Below are 25,456 nucleotides of genomic sequence, written 5' to 3'. Positions count from 1 at the left end.
ACAGGATGAAGTCAATGTGAATGGTGGGTAAATACATAAAAATTATGATTCTGCTTTCATATACCTAGTTAACAGAAGTAGCTAATTTAACTGAGTAAATTATTTATTTATCTTCAGTCTTAAGCAGCCTTGTTAAAATAAAATTACTTCCAACACTAAAAATTTAAAAATTATTTGGTTGTTGAACTGATATTTCTGTTCCCATTACACCTGTAATAAACTTCTCTTACATTCAGCTGTTTTATCTGGCAAAATTGTTACTACTGTCTGTAAATACATCCACATTTTGCCACCAAGAACTACGCTGAAAACAGCATGGTTAAAAATCTATGTACTGTAGCTTTACTGAAATGAAATTATAATGTTACTGTAAGTTTTCAATATTTAATATGAAAATACAATACTACCTTATTTACTAATGGTTTTCATATATTTTTTGTCCAAAATGTAGTAGGAACAGAAATCTATGAGGTTTTCATTTCATATCTGAACTTTTTGTGAAGAAGAAAATGTGCAAAATACATGATCTGTAAAACCCTTTTGCTGTAAGCATAATTGGTACCTAATAATATTCATCTGCTAATTAAGGATACTCAAACTTCAGGAATGTAAAGGATTAGGAATTATGTGAAAGCTGCTATTCCTATTGGTATTTCAAATCAAGGAAGTGGAAGACTAAATCATGCACTGTTAATTACTTTTATAAAGTCAAGCTGGATGGCAGTTCATTCACATTCAAAATTACAAAAACTGAAAAAACTGTAAGAAAACTTTTAAAAGCTTCAAAGTACAGTAGTACGCAGTCAGATCTATGTCTAAAGTGTCTGAAATGCCTATGCATGTCCACCTAACTATAACATCATAACAATTTGATGACTTTTTTAACTTGAGTAGGATTCCAAAATGTATCATCTTTTAGGATGTGCTTGTGTCTTTCTTGAAGACAGTAATAGAGGCTGTGCATTTCTCTGATTTAATATATTAATTTACAAAAAGGTTGTTTTTTATACCAGTTTTTCAGCATTAAGCCACAACAGATAGTGATTTGTCTCTAATATATTTGATAAAATTAAATATAAAATAATATGCATCCTTTTCCCTGTAGCAGTTTAGAAATTATGCAACAAAACATGAAAATATGGTTTAAAATTTTGTGGTGTAATAGGAAATGTATGTTAGCATTTTTTTTAATCTTTGTTTGAAATAATTTCAGTTTGAATGAGGAAATATACTTCAATGCTTCCTTTTAAAAAGAAAAAAATAAAAATGAAAAATTATTTTTTTTTTTAAAGACCAAATCTAGTGGGAAAAAATAACTATTTTTCCCATTACATAGATGCATGGATATGTGGAATAATTAGAAATTAAACTTATATTTAAAATGTAACATTGTTCACACATAAAGGAAAAATGGACTTTTGAGGGAAGATACAGCTACACCTGGTGTGCCAGGAATGTGCACTCCACAGCGGTTCCCGTGGCAGCACTGGTGGAGGATGAAGCAGAGTGCTGATTCTGTGGCCATGCTCTATCTTAACACCAACAGAGTTGGGAACTAGGTGGTACTAGAAACCGATAAGCTGCACAATTGCTACCGTGAGCCAACAGTCTGTCATCTTTTGAAAAAGTGTTGTCCTTTGTGCTAACTTTGCTACATTATAATGCATTTCAATTCATTGTCATACAAAACCGCACCTCCATCTCGAATGCTACCTACCTTCAAAATGAGATCACCCCTCTTTGAGCATGCCCTTTGAATTCTTTGTGGTATGTACCTTTAAAAGCGAAGCGAGAGAATTTTACACCAATAATAATAAAGGTATGTATGACTAGAGTCACTCAAACTCCACCTCAAAGGTGAAAAATAGTATAAAATGTCCCAACAAAAGGGGGAATATTGGGGAAGACATCATCATGGACAAGTCGAGGAAAATTCTATCAGCAGGTTACCCTTAAATTCTGGGACTGGTCAACAGGCTGGACCTTTCTTCCCCCCCCCTCCATAGGGATGCCTTTGGGTAAGACTTGCACTGTATTAAGTGCTTCCCTGGGAAAATCAGGAATCTCTACATAGAGTTACTTTCCACTTTTTACTTTTATATTTTAAAACCAGGCTGTGCTGTTCATAACTTTATTGCGTGTTTGTATAACTTATTATTTGCATGTGCTTTTGCAGAGAGTGTATCACTGGCAATCCATAAGAACTTGTATCAGTTGCTTTAATAAACTACACTGTTTAAGTAGCTAATCGTAGTAGTTTTCTCATTGAACACAACCAAATCCTTCAGTGTGGCTATGTTAGTACATGAGCATGATTAGACTGAATGTGCAGTGCGCTATTAGCGCATCCACAATCCAGAATCATGATTGTTCAATATATCAAATGTGATCTGACTGATAGTGGTAAATTGGGCATCACTCAGAATGTAAGCCTAGTCACACCCAGCTCCTCTAATATCTGAGGACCAGCTGAAACACAAGGGGGCTTATTTTCTGCCAAATAGTCTTGCCTTTTAACTTGACAGGATAGAAATAATTCATATGCATCAAGACACAGATAACTTCAGTGCGTCTTTTGTCATGATACGGGGAAAGAACAATGATATATCTGTGTCATTTCTTTGATTTTCAAGAAAACACAGACTGCTATGGGTTGTTAAAAAAGTGTAACCTGGGAGACAGGTGGAAGACAAAGGTTTCACAGATTCTGCCTTGGATGGAAATCTTATTCTCATTCGTAGAGGAAACATCCATGTAAAGAAGGACTGATCTTTCCCTCCTTTTAAATGCAGAACTGACTCATTACATTGAAATATTAGACAAGAAAAATCAAGAACGTAAAATACATGTACACAAAAAGAAATTCACTGACAATATGCAAGGAGTTTTAACACTGCATTCAATCCAAGTTAAAAATCTCTGTCTCAAGAGTGGATTCTAACTTCAGAGAAAATTCTTTTGGTAAGGCATAAGATTTTCGGTCTACAGGTTCTCTAACAAGGTAGTGTTTCTTCCTAATTCAGCTTTATAAATATTTTTTAAAAATACTCTTCTGCTAAGTATGCCAAGATGCAGGGCAGAAGAACTTTCCCAGGGTCATACAGCAGGCAAGAAGTAGAACCAGAAGCAAAAAAGAAGTAGTCAAGAAGTAGTAGTTTTGAACTTTAAAAATAACATACAAACCTCTGGACTACCCTTCTGTGCCAGCAGGATAAATGGAAAAAGGATTGGTGGCAATATGACAACATTACTATTTTTATCTCAGGTGACTGTCATCCAGCAATAGAGAAAGATATTTTAAACAAAGTCTTAGTTCCTTTCAGAAACCTGTGAACCAGCAGGGGAACATTCTGTATGTATTATGTTTAATTGCTGCTCCTCTTTAGCATTTCAAGTAAAAACAGAATGGCAATTTCATAAAGCTGAAAGACCCCTTCTATCTTCTCTCTATTTTATTTTACTGGCCTACAAAAAAAAAAAATCATAAATGCAGGTGTGCAAAACTGTGCAACCAAAGTCTGTGTGATGTACTCTAGGTTACCCTGCTCTTGGAGGGGGGTTGGACTAGATGATCTTTTGAGGTCCCTTCCAGCCCTTGGGATTCTGTGATTCTGTGGCTGTTTCCCATGCTTGTTGACTATTGGTCAAGAGCTGTTCCAGACAGTGAATAACTGATATATTTCTCATTTTCAGAGGTAAAGTAAAACTGAATACAACACTCCTTTCAATACAAAGGCAAGAGCTTCACCATAGAGGCCTAAAGTTGAAAGTAATTCACTTCCATGCCAGTCAGAAGTTTCAGAAGACAAGTATGGATTAATTTATTCTGTTGATATTCTAAGATCACCAGATAAGGAGCCTAAGATCATCTTGTTCTCCAAGATGGTCTTTTTGTTTCTGAATAATTTATACAGAAACAATTTTGAACTGTCTTTTGCTACCTGTCGATTGGGTTTGAATTATTTCACTCTTGCATTTCAAGTTCAGAAGTAATCTCATATCCATTAAAAATAGATTAAACTTACTTGGATATAAAAGCAGAAAAAGAGGAAACTATCACACACAAGAAACACACATAATTAGGAGGTAAGAATTTCAAATTAGGAGCCTTATAAATTGTTGCATATTGTATGCATCATGTGCATATCATTTGCTAAAGTAGATTGCAACATTGTAAAAAGCTATTTTCATTTAAATTCAGCTTAAAGTTTCATTTTGCCACAGGGATGAGTAGAGGCTTGTCTAAAACAAGAAATGACCAGAAAAAAAGGGGTGTTCTTAAAGTTTTGAAAGATTTGATTAGTCTTTTCTTATCTTCATTGTTTCCTGCATTTGTGTCCTAAGCTTTAAAAAGGTTGCAAACAGATAATATAAATACAAGGAAAAATAGAAGAATTCTCAAAGATCTCAAACAATGATAATGAGTGTGTCATACTGAAATAAAAGGGAATTACAAGTGTTCATCTTGACTGTGAACCTTGCCAATTGTTTTCATAATGGAGCCTAAACAAGCAGTACTCACAGTTTATCAAGAAGATTAATCTTTACTTGTTACGTAGTGGGGGGAAAAAAAAAAAAAGCCAAAACAAATCAACAATAAAAGAAACCAAACCCAGCAAACAGAAAAAAAAAAAAAAAAACAAAAACCACCACCAACAAAAAAACAACCAAAACCCAAAATAATACCTATATTACTTTTACTACTTACCACCTTATCCAGTACTTTAAGATAACCTTAAGAAAAGAGAGAGGAAACAAATATGAACCTGTTGACCTAAACCTTCACTTGCACATGCATGGTGTTGTTCATCTAGTTTGCCAGCAGTCTTATCAAATTAGAGGAAAAGTATCAAAGGCTTGTAATAATTCTAAGTTACCCTGATCTGCCATTCTCAGGAGCTAGCTGTGGCTTGGACATTACACCCACAACCCATACAAAAGTTTCTTCTATAAATGTCAGCCTTTCTACTGGTGATGTGTGGAACATACTTAGTAGCATAAGATGTTAATACCATCCATCAGTAACCTTACAGTAATCAAAAAAGGTTTCATCACTTTCTTTCTGTTGGTTGGCTTTCATGAAGGCCAAAGAGAACTTTGTTGGATATTCATATATCAGCAAAACTGTGGATCATTAAGCATTTCTCTGTACATAACAATTCATGTGAGAAAATGCTGTCATTTGTACTGGCACGAATAACGTTGGTTAAAGTGTTTTGCTTTCATTCCTAATAGTTCTTTGACCAAGAAAGGTTAGATTTTAGAAACAGAGAATTTTCTGTCAAACTCCCTGAGCTATTGAAGTTCTTCATTTCTCTAGGCAAATATGTAGATCTGCAATTCTTTAACTATGTAAAAGGGAATAGAAATATTACCTTGTTAGCATGCCTCTCTGGCTGATAAGCTAACATATTTTGATGTGTGCTGAAAGAAATGTGAGGGAGAAGGTTTATGCAAGTTTACAGTCATGTACTCTTAAAATGAATGCTTTATCATGAAATAAAATGGAGGAAATGAAAAAGTTAAATACAAGCTGCAAAGTTTTAATCTTCATAATAAAAAGATTTACTCATTCTCTGCTAGAGTTTCACTCTTTGTATAGTTCGGGACTAAAAGGTCAGCACATTATTCACTATGATATTTTTTTCTATGTAATAATGTATCAGATCAGTAACTAAAAATATATCAGATAAAAGTATTTGAAGACATTCACAATTATCTTGTTCCTGTGATTGCTTATGTTTAACCAAGCTAATTATGCCTTACTTCTTTCCAGATTATACAGTAGTTGCCAAAGTGTGCTTTTAGAAGGATGGCTGCCAGAAGGTCAGAAGAAACAGCTTAGACAATGCTAATGGGACTTATAAACAGCAGCTTTAAAAAGGTCTGTGACCTATCATTTGAAACTATTTGACTGCTGCATCTTAAATAAGGATAGGGAGATGGGGACCAGTTTAGTTTTGTGGCTTGCCTTGAAACTGATGACACTGCTTCAATTCACAGAATAACAAAATTTATATGGCAGAGCTCATATTACTCATGATTCACAGCAGGAAGTGTTGCCCTAAGGCTCAGTCTAATACTTCATGAGCCATCAATATGCATAACTATACAATAGGTAAAAAAAAAATTGGACTTAATTTTCTAATTATTTTTTTTCTGCTCAATGGGCACTTTAAAAACAAGCAACTTACACAGTTTTGTATAGGCAATGGAAAAAGTCTGAGGCTTGCACAGCTGATTCATGAAGAAAGTGATATAAAACTTCAATTGTTAGAAGCTTTGGTGGGGATATTACTTAATAGCTTACTTCTTCCTATTGTAGAATAAATACAATTCCAAATTCCTTTCTGGATCAGCTATAGCACATAGCAGTATCTTGAATTTTTAATACCAGGTTATAAAGCTCATATAGAAGCATGTTTGCAATCAAATCTTACATTAAGGAATACCTTTTTAAAGAGTGTAAATTTAAACTTCTACTAACTTTGAAATTGCTTTGACATCCCAGACAAAAAAAAAAAAAAGAAGCTAAAGTTGAGAAGTGCATTAATTATAATGTGTTGTTTGTTTTGCCCTTTAAACACACAGAAATGCAGCTGAAAGCTGCTCCACTAACCTACATTCTATTTTTTTCCAGCAGGATTGAGTAAATGACTGATGTGACTGGTGGAAAAGGTGAACATTTTGATATTTTCATTAGTACAGATATCATACCAATTAAGGTGCTCCTATTGCCTAAGCAAATCAGGATCTTAGAAACAGATCCAGAATGTAAGTCAAAACAAAATGTGAGTCTAACCATCACAGAGATTTAAAGTTGCAAAGGTGGTCCATCTTAATGCACTGATTTGTTCTAGGAAAATTCTGAACAATCTAAGGTTGTGGGAGTCTGAGATCCAGTTCCACCTGTAACCTGATACAGTTTAAATTAACTCTTTGAATATCCTGGAAGGTGTTAGGCTGTTGGCCATTCTGGATCAGTAGTCAAATTGATGATTTTTGTTGAAATATTCAAAAAGCAGTAGACCAGAGAATGGGATTGACAACAGCAGTGAACATGACTTCAAAGAGTAATGATTTAACAGGTAGAAACAAAGGAATTATTACTGTCAAACCCTATTCAAAGAACCGGTAATGTTCTCCATATAGTAACTTTATCTGAGAACAGTGTTCAGATTTCCAATTGAGGACATTGGTTTTGTCATGTTTGGACCATCCTGTTTCAGATAGCATTGATCCAAAGACTAAAGAAACAAAGAACATGCTCTGCAGAACCAGCAGCTATCAGAAGTTCAGTGGAAGTACCGCTCTTGTGTATATATACTGATATTCTTGAGATTAGTTCATTGCTTGAAGGCCCATTTTTATTCTTAAAATTTTAAGTATTTTGTCCATCAGTATATCACATAAGGTCTTTTACTTAACTTGTCTGTTTATGTGATAATTTTTGCAGTACTTCTTATTCCACATGATACACCTAAGTTAACAATCAACTGTTATAAACATTTAGTTTGCATTGACTGCACTTTGTAGATAGGTTATGAAATCTTACAGCACTAAAACATTTCATTAAGCATTGTCACTCAGGCACCCAGCACTGTCTTACAAGTAATATGAATTACTTCTCACACATCACTGATGTTATTCCATTTGCTTGGGTATCATTAGCTCATATAAGTATTAAACCCAATAACAAAATCCTAAGATTGTGGACTTCACTAAGCCACTGGAAATACTGATCAATCAGTAGGTAGGCGGAGATGAAGTCAACTTAGTTTAATGACATTAAAAATTATCTGCCTATACAAGATGTATGAGCTATAATTTAACAGCTTAAATACCTGCTCTATTGAATTACTGTTATTTTATCTGTTTTTTACAGAAGACACAGTGTACTAGTGCCTTAAAAACCATGTATGGCATTTTGTGATATTTTAGTACCTTCGGGGTACTCATCTACCAGGAAATCAGATTGTGTACTAGTTACGGGAATTAGCTATTTGTGGGAATTATTTTCCATTCTCAATACACTGAGCTTAAGCTTAGTGAAACAGCAACAGTAAGGGTAACGGGGTGAGACTGCCCACATTACTGTTTTCAGATGTTCTTTCAATATGACCCTTTTTAACTAGAATGTGTCAGTCTTCTTGATAGCATTATATTAGTGTGACGCTATTTCTTGCAGAACCAAGCAACAGCAAATGCTTAGATTTAAAAAAAAAAAAAAAATACTTACCAAGAAAAGTTTTGCTATGAATGAACAACATTGAAACTATTCATCATCTAACAGCTACAAGATGTGTGGCTTGTTCCAGGGAGGGTTGATCTTATTCTGAGATTGATGCTTTTAGTTGTTATAAAACCCCTTCAGGAGTCCTGCACTTGCACACAGTGCTCAGAGTCCTCTCATCTACTAACTTATCATTTTGAGCTGTTGCTTCCAGAGTTGCCTGGACTGCTTACTGTCTCTGGGGTTTGAAAAGAATGGCAAAAGGCTATTACTTTTAATACAGAGGTAAAATAAATCAGACTCCAAATGAAGACGGTTTAAGTTTGCATTCTAATTCTTGCAGTGAAAGTTGCATGAGAGAATTTTTTCATTCTTATGGACTTTGTGATTTAATGCAACAATTTGAAAAAGCTGGATGAGCATCTTTTTGCACTACTGGTGATCTTCAATAGCACCCGAAACATTAGTAGAGATACAAAAGACTAAAACAAAACAAATGTTGCACCTGTATTTTGAAAGAGAGAGATAGGCTAGAGAAACGGCCTGACAGGAACATAATCAGTCCAAGAAAGGCAAGTGCAAAGTCCTGCACCTGGTAAGGAAACATCCCATGCACCAGTATATTCTGTGAGACATCCAGCTGGAAAGCAGCTGTGTAAAAAAAAAGAACCTTGGAGACCTGGTGGACACCAGCTTGAACATGAGCCATTAATGTGTCCTTGCCACAAAGCAGCCAGATGTTAGCTTGGGCTGCCTTAGGCAAAGCATTGCCAGCAGATGGAAGTAAGTGATCCTTCTCCTGTATTCAGAACTGGTGAGGCCATGTCTGGAGCACTGTGTCCAGTTCTGGATTTCTCAGTACTAGACTCAGAACTACTGCAGAGAGTCCAGCAAAGCACCACAATGATGATTAAGCAACTGGAATATGTCTTATATGAGGAGAGTCAGGGAGAGCTAGGACTGCTCAGCCTGGAAAAGAGAAGTCTCAGAGAAGGTTTTAACAACATGTATAAATACCTGATGGGAGGGAATGAAGAACAGGCTGTGAGAGGACTAGAGGCAATGGGCACAAACTGAAACATAGGAAACACTTTACTGTGAGGGTAACTAAGCAGTGGCACAGGTTACCCAGAGAGGTTGTGGAGTCTTCATCCTTGGAAACACTCCGTCTGGACATGGTCCTCATCAGCTGAATCTAGGTGACACTGCTTGAGCAGGGGGTTGGATCAGATGACCTCCAGAGGTCCCTACCAAACTCGACAGTTCTTGTTTCTGCAATGGATTTTTGCAGTTCTGTCAGCTCAACATTCATCTTAGGCAAAAAAAAGTGGAATAATTGGTACAAGAATATAAACTTGAAATGAGAATTCTTAAACAGCTAGGAAAAATTTAGAGAAATATATTTTTCAGATCTATATAATGAAAAGAAGGGCAATAATTTTCTTGGACATACTCCTTACATACGTACAAAGAGAAAGAATCTTTTACTTAGTAAAAGCATTACAGGTTCCCATGGCTGAAAACTGACAGTGGGAAAGTGTAGACCAGAAAAAACTTGCTCTATTGAAGCAGTTATGGTACTTAACCATTAAACTATTTTTTTTCCCAAAAATGTTGTTATATCACTTTTTCTGTAGTAGTATTTATATTGGGATAGAAATACAAACATCGTCCGATCTTACACATGAAATCAGACTATATTATCACAGTGTCCATACTAGTTTTACCTGTGACCTAAGCATTGTCCACTGTGGTTCACAGTGTATTTTTGTATTCAGAATCCAAAGTAGTTACACTTCTTTTATTCAGTTTCCTCTCCCAGCCCTTTGTTAGAAATAAGCAAATTACTCTAGAGCTTCAACTTCATAACATAATACTCCTTTTGGTATGTTGGACGTAATTGGAGTAGGGTAGAATCCAGGTGAATTATAGCAAGCAATCTTTCTGTGTACTCCACAGAAGACTTTGCACTGTTTTCAGAAAAATTGTGTGAATTTTCCCTAAATTATCACCTGAGTTACTTATGCTCCAGTGTGGGTCAGTCTTTTTCTGTGTGTGTGTTTTTTGGTGTGTTTTTTTAATTACCTAATCTTCAGGACTATACATTCTAAGCTATAATTTCATGAAGATATGATGAAGACCGGTGAAGATCAGTTTTCTTATTTGCTTAAATAAAAAAAAGATCTTTTATAGATAACTTCATGTCACTTCCTTTGGTGTGGAAGAGCTATAAGTTACATCAACCTAATGGGCAACAAAATAAAAAAAAAAAAATTACAAATAATTTTCAGTTTAAACATACCTGTATTATATTCATTGTGACCATTTACATAATGCTACTCAAACTGCATAGTGTAAGTTTTCTTTTAAACTTGAAAGGATTTATACAGAATAGAGTGTTTATTTCTGTTTAGGAGGAAACATTCTCATTTGTATAACTTGAACATGTATATGTGCCACTAATGTAATATTTCTGGTATGTACACATTTCTGTATAGAAAGATACATTTTCCAAACCCTTCATGCATGGAAACGTTACATTTATTTCAGATCATGTTTTGGGATATGCAGAGCATTATATGCATAATCTGAAGAACAAGTCAACAGGTAAGGTGGGGCTAAGAGGGCCATAAACACTACATCAAAGATGAAGAAGGCTATCTCAAAGAACTAACCATAAATATTTTTCTCTTGTCTGCTGTTTCTATGTACTCTTTACTTTAAAACCTAGACCTCTGATCCCATAGAACTTAAGCCTGATGTATGAACTATGGTTGCTGACTCAGCAGCTGCTAATTTACTCTAGACAGATGATTATTCTTTGAACAAAACTTAATTTGCCTTCTTGTAAAGATCCTGCATCCCCTGTCGGACTACGAAGGGATGAGAAAGTTGGGACTGTTCAGTCTGGAGAAGAGAAGGCTGCGTGGAGACCTCATAGCAGTCTTCCAGTATCTGAAGGGGGCCTATAGGGATGCTGGGGATGGACTCTTCATTAGGGACAGTAGTGACGGGACAAGGGGTAATGGGTTAAAACTTAAACAAGGGAAGTTTAGATTGGATATAAGGAGGAAATTCTTTCCTGTTAGGGTGGTGAGGCACTGGAATAGGTTGCCCAAGGAGGTTGTGAATGCTCCATCCCTGTCAGTGTTGAAGGCCAGGTTGGACAAGGGAGGCCTTGGGTGATATGGTTTAGAGCTAGGTGTCCCTACCCATGGCAGGGGTGTTGGAACTTGATGATCTTAAGGTCCTTTCCAACCCTAACTATTCTATGACTCTATGACATACGTTTCTGTCTATATTCTTGCTTTCTGAACAAATTGCCTCATCCATATGCATGAGCAGTTTTCAACTTGCATGTGTGGGCTGAATATGTGGTAGGTATTCATAAAATATTTGTAAATAGAGCTGGTAGTGCAATGGGGTTTCCTAGAACCGCTCTCTCAAAAATAAGTGTACTTTCTCCATAACTTCTACTGAAAATGACTAATTAAGATATGTTTAAGGCACATTCCTACTTTTAATGATACAGTCATTCTACTTGTGAGGCTTTATGCAGCTGTTGATTGATGGGGTTCAGCTAGTTGGTATACTGGAAAATAAACCTAGTAGAAAGAAAAGTTCTCCACCAAACCAAGATCTTACGCAGCAAGAGTCCTAGAACTCATGGTTAGTATAGGGAAAGAGGGAGAACAGACCAGGACTACCCTCTTTCAAGACAGTTTTCTGTTATATTTTCCCAGTCTTTACATCAAGATACATCAGTACAAAGAGGTGTGATATTAATCAAGACTAACAGAAATGTTGAGTTATATTCCCAAGTTTGATTTAGCACAAGATAACTAGATTGGCATAGGAGGTTTGAGATTCTGCTATGAATCATTGTATTATTTGAGTTCTGCCTACTGAAAGACAGTAGTGATGTTCCTGTTCCTTATTTAGGATTGGGGAGTTGTTAAAGTTGGCACAGGATTAGATTTCTGGTTTTGTTAAAATTTATCACTCTTACTTTGCACGGTCAGTTTTGGTAAATGGCAGAGGCTTGAATATGGGGTTCCAAATTTGCAGAAAATTTGAAAATGTTTAAACTAGTTTTCAATGTCACAGCTGGAGAATATTTTAACATTGAACTTGCTGCTAGTATTTCATGGACATCAGTGAATTTGCCTAAATGTATACTTTTGTATTGCTATTAATACAGCTTGCTTCCTGGGGAGTTTTAACATACTCAGTGTAGGTAACCACTGACCATTTTCATGCTATTTAATAAAACAGCTTAAAGAATTAAATTAGTAGATAACCTTTATCTTTATCTTGTCTGCATAGATGAATCCTCCTTTACATATTTTGTTCCTCTCAGAATTTGTAGTGCATTACAGAGAACACGTATATCCAGCTGAGAAGGCGTAGCTATTATTAACTTAGCACAGACTGCACAGGGAAATAAACAATGGGGGAAACTGCTCAGGTTTTTTTGATAGTAGGTAATACAGTTCAATATTTAACTTTTTCTCTCTCTGTAACCTTACTGATTTCCCTACGGAAAATTCAGATGTAAACAATGATATTAGGTAGGGAATTTTTTACACACAGTTGACAATTTCATTTACTGATGCTCCTTTTCAAGGCTTTTATTTCAACGGAATATAGAGGGTGTATTCTCCATTGATGCCTGTCCCGTCTCCTGTGAATGTTTACTGAACATCAAAGGAAAAGAGCAATGTTCCCTGAAGATATGGTCTCAAAAGATATGAACTCTTTTAAACTTTTCTGCTTAGGATGCCATTCTAGCTTCTGCAAACACTGCAATGAATCCTTCTCTTACATCTGCAGACTTATGCCTTAATCCATTGCTGACTTAGTAATAATAATGAGACACAGTGATATGGCTATAAATATAAAGCTAGCACAGCTTCTAAGTTTTTCTTTTTTTTTTTTCCCAGCTGGCTTAGGGCATTTTTTAAGAAGTGAATTCTCAGACTGAAAATGGCATTCAGCAGTAAGCTGGACACTGGATTTGTGTACACTGAATAAGTTTGCCAGCAATACCAAATTAGGATGAGCTGTTGATTCCTTCAGGGGTCGAGAGGCCTTCAAGAGAGATCTTGATAGATTAGAGTATTGGTCAATCCCCAGTCTCATGAAATTTAGGAAGTACAAATGCTGTATTCTGCACCTGCAATGCTGTAGTCCTGGATGTATGTACAGACTGGGGGCAAGGAGCTGTAGTGCAGCTCTGCAGAAAGGCATCTGGGGATTTTACTTAATGGTAAGCTCAGTATGTGTCAACAATTTGTGCTGATGTACGAAAGGGACAACCATATCCTGGGGTGCATGAAGCACAGGATAGCTAACTGGCCCAAACTGATGATTGACCCACTATACACAGCACTGAAGCAGCCTCACCTAGAGAACTGTGTTTGGGGTCACCCAATGCAAGAAGGACATAGAAATATTAGAATGTGTCTAAAAGAGGGCAACAAAGATGGCGAAAGGACTAATGGTCATGACTTATAAAGAGAGGCTAGGGATACTACTTTTGTTCAGCTTAGAGAAGAGGAGCCTGATAGGTACGCTCACTGCTGTCTACAACTTCGCTATGAAGGTGAGCAGAAAGGGAGTTGATGATTTCTTCTCTCTGGTGTCCAGTGACAGAACACAATGGAATGTCTTAAGGTTGTATCAGGGAAAATTTAGATGAGATGTTAGGAAAAGTTCTTCATTTAGAAGATGGTCAAGTACTGGAGCAAGATCCCCAGGGAACTGGTCAACCTCAAGTCTGTTGGTGTACAAGAAACACCCGAACTATGCTCTAAAATATGTGGTTTAACTTTTAGTTGCCCTGTGTGGAGATAGAATTTGGACTCCTGTTTGTACAGCAACAATCATTTACCTTTTAAACTAAGACAAGTCATTCTACTTTAGCCTTGAGTAATCTATTTCTTAATTAAACACAAGCTTATCCTATGCGCAGACCATTTACATGTCTGAACAACAGATTAACATGCTTTTCACCTTCTGATTTTGTGCTCACATAGCATCCTTGCCCTTGAAAAGCTTTAACTACTTTTCTGGTTCCTGGCATAGGCTGTAGGCAGTTATGAGGCTTTTGCAGCAGCAGAACCTCTTGCTTGCAGTAACAAGTCACAGGCTAGATCCTCAGAATTTTTTGGGGACGTCTGCTGGATGACTATAGCCAGAGTTCAATACTACTCAGCACTACAAACAGTAGTAATAAAAATATTTATACTGTGCTATAACTGTAGTTTAAGACCATGCATGCCATGCAACGCTGTATTTTTTTTTTTTGTTACACCCTGTAATGAGACACAGTATGAGCAATTTTTTATTTCTTTTTCCTGGATTGGCTTCCTTAGTAAGTGGGGCTTAAACACCCTCCCCAACATGTAGACAACTCCAAAATTCTAAAACATTCATCCCGTAGATTGCTCTTCTCTTACTGGATGAGGTCATTTTGAAGTTTCAGATGAAATGCAATAGGCATTTTTGCACAATACATAATACATGTATATTGTTATGATAGCAGAAGATTCCGCTACCCCACTCCAATTTCTCACATTCTCCTTTCCCTATTGACAACTCTCCAACCAGGTACATCAATTACGTTTTAAGCACATTCACTATATTTTCTTTAATTAAAATTAATTTTTAGTTTTCTCTCCAATTAGTAACTCCTGCTTTGGGTAACTTTCTGGAAGATTTCTTTGTATACACTTTAAACATTAACAAGTACAGATAACTAGAAATATGTATATGTAAGTGATATAAAATTTCAGTTTTGTATACAAAACTATCAACATGTTACCTTATTTAAAAACAGACAACCTGAGAAATTCCTCTTACTCATTCAACACATTTTCCTCAATAATTTTACATTGCTCTGTTAATAGCATTAACAAGAAAAATTAACAGGAAGTCCAGTTTACAGTATTTAGTTTGGTTTAGAAGCTCCACACTGATCGATAGAAACAAAGCTTTCAGTATAATTTGGTGTAGGTTCTATCGCCAACCTGCCACATGATCAATCCAGACAATGTGGACACTGAGGAGAGAAAGAGATAAATTAGGTAGACAACACACAATGTAGTGTGGCTGTAAGAGAAGCTAATAGGATGTACTGAGTAGTTCCTTAACTGCATAAAAGATCTAGGCTCCATAAATTCTCATCTATACCTGATGCGAAGGCTTCACCCTTTCTCAAGACAGTTCTCATAACAACTGCTTTTCTCATTCTCATTTCAATAAAAGGCCTAGGTCCAGAAGTGTGCCCAACATCCCCATTGTGCATGCTGAGTCCACCTTACCTGTGCTCCAGAACCCTTTTGCATTTTCAAGACATCTAAAATCAATCTCAGCAGTGAATCAACCTGCATGAAGAGTTGACAGTAACAAAAGGAGAACGCAAGTAAGTAACATGGGCTAAGAAGTGACCAAAGAAAGACTGACAGGGTGCTAACCATGGCACACTTCAACCACTCAGTTCAGTAGAACATCTTAAGAACAAATTTTGCAGAGTTTTGTGATTCTTAATATCAAGAAATCACTTTTCTTCCCTGAGATAGAGTCTACTGGTAAATAAATCATCACACATCAGAAAACCTGCTTGATCCCCTAAGAATTTTTTTTTTTTTTACTCCTGAAAGCAACTTTAGTATCCCTGTTGCTATCTCAGGGGTGAGAATATGCAAAGATTTTTCTTACATTTAATGGACTGGGAACATTTAATGAGGCAACTGGTCATTTTAACAATGAGGATTAAATGGCATGGAGTTTTTTGGAAAAAAAAAATAAAAAATAAAAGCATAGGACTATTTATGAGCTGGATTAACCATTCAAGTGCTTTCATTTTTAGTGTTTTCTTTTAATAATGGAAAACCTGAAGATTATGACTTTCAGCTAACATTCAGTTTTGTATTAGTCCCACTCTGAGTGAGAGATAGTATAGTGGTGCCCTGACTTGAGATAATAATGGTTGTATGTTTTATCCTAGAGATTTCATCTGTAGGAGTCCATTAGAATCAAAAAGCCAATGAAAACCTCATCACTTACTTTGTTTCTAGTTTTATACCTTTGGTACATCACTGGCTTAATCTGTTTGTTTGCATTGCCTTTTACATTTGTTTTCAAATTCTTTCAAGAGCATATTTAACACTTCAGGATCACAAGGAACATTTCCCAGAATATTTACTGATCACTGAACTATAGTACTATGATTACAAACCTACTTTCATAAGATTTCATGTCACTTGAAAAGATTAATGTGAGTCCGTAATATGCCTCTGCTGCCTACAGTCATAGAGATCTGCAAGTTCTCCTTCACTTGTGACCTCTTTCTGCAAATACATCAATTTCCTAGATTTAATACTAAAATTCTAGTCATAAAATGCTCCAAAAGAATTTTCCTCTAGAGTTAGTCTGAGATTTTTCCAATTAAGTTAAAAAATGACTGACACTATAAAGGTCACATATTCCATCTACTCTTTCATAACACCACAATGTCAGAGAAGCGTTTGCAATAGTCACATACCACAGGATCTTTTTTTGCCCTAACAATTTTTTTTTGTTTCTTTTAAGTATGATGTAACAAGACTTTAGTACATGAAAAGGGCAGCAATTAAAAAAAAAGGAATTATTATTTCATAAGCCAACAAAACTGAAGAACAAAACAAACAACCAACAAACAATAGCGATAAGGGTCTTAAAAAAAAGACTTCTTGGAAGATCGCTTAATTACCTGTATTAGCCTCACTTTCTAAGCAATTGGAGTCTTTATCTGCAGGTGCACGTATGTCCCCAGTACTTTTTGAACTGATCTGAGATACTAAAACCAAAGTTTTTCAACCAACATTGTGGAGATTGGTGGAGTGGGGAGCTTTCATCACAAGAAAGACTGTCTTATATCAGACATCAGAGAACCCTACTACAGGTTACTTTCACAGTGAGCAAAGTTTCATTACTGCTGTTGTACATTCAATGATTCTATGATTTAAATGGTTTAGCTTAATTAAAAACTGAAAAAATATATATGAAAAAAAAATCAGCAGTTTTCCTCAGAAAACAGACATTGGCTCCTAGCAGAAGAGTCAAGAATGGAGACGTAAGGTTTTTTTAATTGAAATATATATTTGATTTCAAATTGTAATGGTATTTGCATGTTTAAGTATGGTTTGCTTTTCATATTTACAGTTAATTTTTGTGAAGGCCTTCATATATAATAAACGTCATATATTGATCAAAGCATTTAATAAGAAAGAAAACACTTCTTGGATTATTTTTCCTTTGGTTAAAGAAGAGCCTTTAAAAGCTAAGGAATATTTCTGCAGTGGTTGCTTAAATATTAATTTTAGGGAAATTATGCCATGTTTCACCTCTGCTTTGCTTTTTCATACAGTAAGATACTTCTATCATAGCCACATTTAATCTCCATATCCAGTCATTCTCACCTAGCCTGGCTATACTTCTTTGGCAGGGAACAGTACGAAATATCACCAGATAATAAGTCCATTGGTAGTGACCTCCACTAATTTCTTTCAAAGATGAAGAAATCAAAATCACATTTTCTGGTTGCCAGCTGAACCAATTAATATTTTTTGAACTATGTTTTGGCTCTGCCTCAGAGAGGAGATAAGAATGTGTAGCAGAAGTATTTCTGGAGGAAGCCTACCAGTTCCCATCAGACCTAGTCACCAGAACAAACTCTCTAAGTAATGAAAGAAAAATGTAGCTTCCTTGACGCACATCAAAGGTCTGCCATAAAAGCGATCTCACTGGGAACATAAGATACATTTTGTAAGGTTGGTATAAGCTTCTTTTGAAGTCTGGATGTTGGAAAAGTGAGGAAGTTAACATGGAATGGTGCCCATGTGTAACACTGCCTTATACTGTCAATGTGTCCCTAGGGGTAGTTAAAGATTCAGTAAGATTTATAGAAATTGCAGTCAATATTTGACAGATAGATAGGCACAACACTCAGAATGATAGTAAAACACATAGAAACAGCATCCTTTTTTCATCATTTTCTTAAATAAAGATTGCTGAGATGAAGTGCAGGGGTGTTTATTGGAAGGCATTTTTTTCAAAACCAGAAGAGGAAAGGATTCTGTGATCCACTGGAGAGGTTTGTGTTGTTACTGTACTCTCATATCACTAAAGGTGCCACCCATGGTGTTAACAATCCAACCAAACAAATTTGTAAAGAAATGGAAAAGAAAACTGGAAAAGTTTTACTGAAAGAAAGAGCAAAGTACATTAACTGTCCAGGGGATCTGTGAAGTGTATTCCTTCACCAATGGCTCAAATTCACCACTGGATGGTACACGTTTATAAGAATTCCAAGTTTCATATAAATACAAGAGGGTCATGCAGGGCCATGGAAGAATGAAGAAAATCCAGAGAGAGCAAGGAAGAATTCATAAAGAGGTTCTACATCTCTGGAGACAGGTAAAGAAAAAAGACTGAAATACTTTATGTAGGACACTTCCATAAGGATGTCCCAGTGTTAGGGATTTTTCTCACTGTGCTGATGTTGGATGAATTAAAAATTCAATTAAATAAATTTTTATAAGGACAAAATATTATTCTGAGAAAGCATCTTAACTGTACCTGCAGTGAAGCATACCACAAAACCAGAAATGCTGCTTAAGTGATTAATTCCACACCCTTGTTTGTGGGGAGCAAAATATTAATCAGACCAGGTTGCTTGAATCTTACTCTGGGTCCACTAAAAAATTGCAGGCAGTGTCAGAAAATCTATTTCAAGCCTTAGTCTGGAAAGAATAACTGCCTGTTGTCAGATTTAACTATCTAAATTTTCTGGTTGCTACAGCACATGCCCGCCAAAGCCTCTGTCACTGTATTAAGATACTTCCAGAAAAAAATATATTATTTTTAAGAACAAAACATCATTCTAGAGCCAGCTAGGGAAAACTGAGCTTGAGAATTATATTGTATTGCCACGTTCTAAGAAAATGCACCACGAAAGAAATGGATTTTTTTTTACCCAGGCTTTTTAAATTTCTTCAGTAAGACCTTTTCTGAAAACTCCACACTTCTCAGCAGTTTTAGACGACTATTCCTCTGATTAAACACTAGTTTCACCTTATCATTCTTTTAATCACTACAGATAATTTAAATTCTTGTGAAATTGTTTTGTTGTTTTTTCCTCCACGTGTTGACAGAAGGTGCTATCCATTAGCCCTTCCATAGTATGCAAGAGAATAATTTTAGTAATTGACATATCATGACATGCTGGAAAGCAGTTTTTCAACTTAACATTCTAATTTAATAATAACATTAGCATTCTGGCTATGTAAGGAAATATAGTGACACAGGTTATTAAATTTCATGATGGAGGGAGGAAGCTAATTGTCTGTAGAGGTCAGGAAGGAAGTTCCTTTTACTACAGTCTATCATCACACAATCGGTTGTGTTACCCAAGAGTTCACTTACATTTAGTGTATCAACTTCAACCTATCTCTCAAGGGAGAATACCAGCTAGGATAAGCCTTTCTACTCTTTTATAGGCACTCTTACATTTTTACATATGACAACTTATTTCTTAACAGTTAATATTAAATAACCTTATGTTTGATACCTACGAGTTATGACTATTTGCAACACTCATTTACACAGGATTCACATATGTCTCCTCTGGTCTCCTCATTTTGGTTGAGAATGCTGGTGAATTGAACATACTACACTCCCAAAATCATGCACTTAGAAACTACAAAATTCCCTTAGTAAAGCAGAATAAAAGTAATAAATGTTATACAAAGTATTTGTCAGTGTTTTTTCACTTTACACTCATGTATTGTGCCTTTTATAGTGTTTAATTTCTGATGGCACAAAACTCTATTCTATACATAATAATCACAATACTCAAGCATGGAAAACAGTTCATTCTATATTTAAAAAATGCATTAATTCTAGCAATAAATTTGCTTTATTTTTACATATGCAGACTACTGCTAACCATATTCTAAATTCTGATAGGGAATTAGACTGATGCAAAGTGCTATTTTTATAAAGAAACATGTAGAAATATCTACCTACCTCATGGGATTATTTGAAATAGAGGTGGTCTCTAAACCAGTTGATATCACTTTTGAAATAATTTCTGTTCAGTTTAATATAATGTCAATATATGTCACTGTTACTGATCTTTTACATACCTAATGTTGGTGGGTGCCACAGAGCTGTGCCCATGTGCCCTAAAGTCAACTGTCTGTTAGACATAGTTGAATACGATGGGTTTCATGACCCTGCCTGGTTCACTAGAGCTAAATATGGCGGAATGAGATCTACTGGGCAGAAAGGAGGGTGCTGCTGTTGTGTGCTCCCAGGTCCAGCCAGGGGTAAGGCTGAGTGTGCACTCCCAGTAGAGACACACAATGCACACAGAGCCATCTACACAGGAGGCACGACTGGAAAGCTTCTTTTGCTGGAAAGCCTTCTTTTTAGCTATTTTTTTATTCTAGCAGTGTTTACCTTCAAAGCAGCAAATCTGATCACAAATGAAAACTGTAAAGCAGTTGGCATGAAATTAAGTGAATGGACCACAACATCCAGTTCCTATCTCAGTCATAAAATTCCTCTTTTAAGAGTATAGATGGTTTCACATGGTGTTGGTTTCCATTATAAGCCACTTTCTGCATCAGCCATTCTCCTTTTGTTTTCTAGTGATACATTTGGCTTCTCAGTTAATGCTCCAAATGTCATAAATTTGTCATCCTTAACTGTCTCCACTATGACAGCATATAGCAAATTTGTCAACTTTTTTTGATTACCTGTGGTGAGCCTGTTTCTTTTGATGCTCCTTCCAGCATTGTGTTAAACCACCTAAATATTGAAAAGAGTATTAAGCAACAAGCGATATGATCTTATCAAAGAAATATCATCTCAGGAGCATGAACCTAGCAGCAGCCACAGTACTGATTTGTTGTTGCAAGCATGTGCTTGGAGTTTCAAGGTTTATTGCCAAGTCATATGAAGTATTATAGAGAACATAATCACAGGCCAATTCCATTCATTTATTGCTGCATCCCAAGGGAGCGAACGCTGGCAGAACATCCTAATTTTGTCTAGCACTAGTTCATTGTTCACAGAGTTTTTAACGTGCTGTTCTTACAGAGAAGGTTTACATTTGCTTAATTAGCAATTGACTGAAGCCACCTTCCTCAATAACATTTTATATGTTCTTTTCTTCCAGAACTGTTATTGATTTTAAATTTGAAAATGTGACAAGTCTCCTTCACACCATTTTAAGGAATATGAAAACACTTCTAGAAAGTATTCAGCAGCTTGTCTTAGGGAAGGCTCTCAGCTCCTGCAAAGTGGTTAGAGGAAAGTTATGAACTGAACTTAGTGTTTCTTTCCTATTCTGTCCAACAACTTCTTCATTGACTTAAACATCCTTTCCCCTGCCTACGACCTAGAAGGATCTAATAGACGCCACTTATCACTTCAACTGTGATCTAAGCTTCAGGAAGGGAAATGAATGCAGCTGATTCTTCTCACACTGCTGCATGCTGATAGAAGCCTTACCATTCAATGTGGCCTACTGTTGTGTTTTTGCATAGTCTTCACCATCAGCTGCAAGTCCATGTCCTTCTTCCCCTTTCCCCCATTCATCCTTGAGCAGCAACCATCTCCTAAGTTCTAGCTGCTCTACCTAAGCCACCCAGCTCCACAGAAGAATGGTGAATTCCTACAGCAGTCTGACTTTTTCAATAATACCGACATCAGTGACTTTCTTACTGACACAACTATACAATAAAGAAAAAAAAAAGATTAAAAAAAAAACAACAAGACAAAACAAAAAGGAAAACAACCATCCACTTTACAATGGTGTCCAGAATTATACCCTATCTGATTACTCCCCAAAGGGAAAAACATTGTGTCTATTGTCCACCCCTCTCTGCTGATTATAATAACCTTCCATGGCTCCTCCATGCTGTTTGTGCTGAGCACATGCTGATGGGAAGCTGGTTTATGCATTTCTATTGATAAAACACTGAGCCCTACTCAAAGTCCAGGTTCATGACTTGATTTTACCGTTTTTGTTACCTTTAGCATCTTCCTCTCATGTGGCACGGGGCAACAACAGCTATGTACACCAACCCCCATCTACTTCTATCCTGACAAAACCACTATCTGAGTGTGTTGTTACCAGAGGCATTACATCCTTTTTATTTACAAAAGCTGATATTCAAAATTCACTTTCCTTGCATTTATGAGACAAGAAGTAGGCACTCAGATTTCAGAGCTTCTGCTGAGATATTCTCTCAGTTTTTGTCAAGGTCACCTTTCAAATAGTTTTCAGATGTCTGCTGTGTATTTCAGTTTTTTAGTGTTTCTGCTGCTGTATCTATCACACCAAGCCAGGCCCTTACACTGTTTATTATTAAGAGTATCACAGGCACTATTCCTTACAGATATCTCTTCCCTGGCTAGTGGCTTTTTGCTTTCTTGCCTGATTAATAAGCATATGAACAATTAACTGCTTCCTCATTCTGTCTGACAATTCTAATGAAATAGCTGTGGTTTGCCTACCAGTGTATTATACTTCTTAAATTCTATATTAATAGTGAATGCTCTAGGCAAATGACCAGGTTGCTGACTAAGCCCTGGCTTGAGGTTAACCAATGTTATGCATTAAGTTTAGATAGATGAATTCCTTTAACTGTTTCTTATTTTTTTACTAGGAGGTTTTGCTTAGCATGAGTAGTCCCTTAGCATGGGAAACTGAAATTGTTGGAGACTGAAGTTCCAAACAGCTAACTCCCGCTTAGATAAAGATGAACTTAATTTACAACCTGTGCATGGTTATGTAAACGAAGGCTTTGAGACCAGTGCAAATTAAAGATGGAGTTGCATCCATTAGCAAGGAGCAACAACCTGAAAGATAAGAAATTTATGTCCCACTTTGAGACAATGAAAAAAAAACAAAGATGGATGAGGAGATCTCATACCAAAATCTTCCATCAGATAAGGAGATGCATACCAGGCGAGAGAAGAGCCTGTGGTGGTTGTGTGCATAGATTGTAAAGTTATAAAAACCCAGTAATTTCTTTGTTCTAGGTCCCTCCCTGGAGGCACCCAGCTAAACTTGTTCCTATTCCTGTACCACTCAATTGTTAAATTATTTTCCTAAGAGTTGGACGTCTAAAACTCTGCTGTGGGAAACTTAAGGTGGAGAATTTTCTTTAACAACAAACATGAAGGACTACTGTATATGATATTATAAGCTCTTGTATGTGTCAGGTCAATGTAAGAGGCTGGTAAAAGTTGAACGATACACTATAAAGGATGGCTGGACTTCACAAGTAGCTAAGGAAAAGTCAAGTGAGAAAAATGGCGAGGAGACATGAAAAACAAATGTGAGGATGAACAATCACTCTATGTTTCCATTTTATTGACCTGGAGCACATTAAGTTATGATGTTTTCCCAGACGTTTACTGGAGAGACACAGAAAATGTAACTTTCCCAATTTTATTAACACAGAGTATTTGTAGAGCCAAACTTTCCAATATATACTTGCAGAAAATATTCCCACAGAATACATACCCACGAATATGTTACAGCATCCCACTTAAAATTGTTTGTGAATGTAACACACAATTCATAGCTTGTGTGTTATAACTTGACAGATATTCATAAAACACCTTCCCACTGTTCAACCACATTTCTCCTAGGCAAGGCAGAGATTTTGCTTTGGGGAGTTTGCTGCTTAGTGCAGTTGGCTGTGAACATTCAGCAGCATAGGTCAAAAGATACATGACCTGATTTATGCAACACCAATATTCCATTGTTATTGCCCACGTAAAGTGATCTGATGGCACTACCTACAGCTGAAGTCTCATGTCACCTCCAGTGATGCAACTGTTTCAATTTTTTTCTTTAAATATCATTACCAATAAAATTTAGAAAATATTAATCCAAAGCTAAGAAATGACAGAGTACTCTTTATTTAACTTTGTCTTATCTTCCGCATATGGTTTAAAGTACTATCTCTGATTACATGATCACATTTTTTTCCATAGGACCCTGTCTTATTCAGTACACAAAGTAGCATGGTAATATCAGCCTTTTGTCTCTTTATTAAAAGTAAGGAATTGTTTATCAGTAGAAACTTTGCCTCTTTTATCAAGGAAGCTAAAGTTTTGATAACAAATGATAGAGAAACTGAAGGACCATAAAAGTTGGTTAAAGCCAATGAATATTGTCTAGAAAACTGCTGTAATATTCTTATACCATGCTGGCATTATGCTTTTTTGCTTGCTAAGCTAAAATATACTTAAAACCAGGGACATATTCAGCCTATGCTGACAGTAAATCTTATATAAAATTAGAAGTCTTATTCTTTCTTGCCCTACTACACAGATTGGAAATTATGGCATTTTCTCATCTACTTGTGCAATGGCATTGTTTGTGAAATATTCAAGTATCTAAATTCTAGGTTATCTGAACTCATTCTAGGTTCTAGAATGGAGCAGCTGCTGAATACTGGTACATCTTGACACAGACACTGAACATACGTTTGTTTTCAGTTGGCAACTGTAGTGAATGTAGCGTAAAGATGACATGTGGAATATAACCCCCTTGATATACAGTATGTTTAAGTTTCATTCACCTATAGGACATGCTTATATAAATTATCATTTCCTATAAGAGATTAAAATGATTGTAATTGGTATACTCTTAAGCTTGTAATATGTGTTATTATTGTTACAGCAGGCTGCAGAAGTATAGAAAACCACCAGTAGAAGTTAACAAATAAACTCCTAGTAGGAATAACAATGTTTCTCAATGAGAGCCATGAAGAACTTTTGTTTAACTCACTTCAGATTCATTTATGCATTCATACTTATGCTTATGCTCTTGTAGTTATTGTTTAACCTTGAGTAATCTTAGTAACACGCTTTTTTATTTAAGGAGTGTGCATGGAAGAGTGAAGGTTAATGAGCTATTAGTATGACTTGTATACTTTAAATATGTCTAGCTCAAACTATTCTTCTTGGGGTGACGCATCAGGCTTATCTGCTTTGGTAACACTGAAAAGGTCAACAGATATAGCATGCCTAAGTTGCATAAAATGTAATCACATCAGTATAATAAACTCCTTATTTCTGTAAAACTAGTACATGAAGACGTTATCCTAAAAGATATAAATAGCCTTGAGAATGGATGCACCATTTCTTCAG

Source organism: Neopsephotus bourkii, unplaced genomic scaffold, assembly GCF_033783945.1.
Source record: "Neopsephotus bourkii isolate Nb327-2 ecotype Australia unplaced genomic scaffold, CSIRO-AGI_Nbou_v1 NB_1508, whole genome shotgun sequence".
Lineage (NCBI taxonomy): Eukaryota > Metazoa > Chordata > Aves > Psittaciformes > Psittacidae > Neopsephotus > Neopsephotus bourkii.
This window is presented reverse-complemented; position numbering follows the sequence as displayed.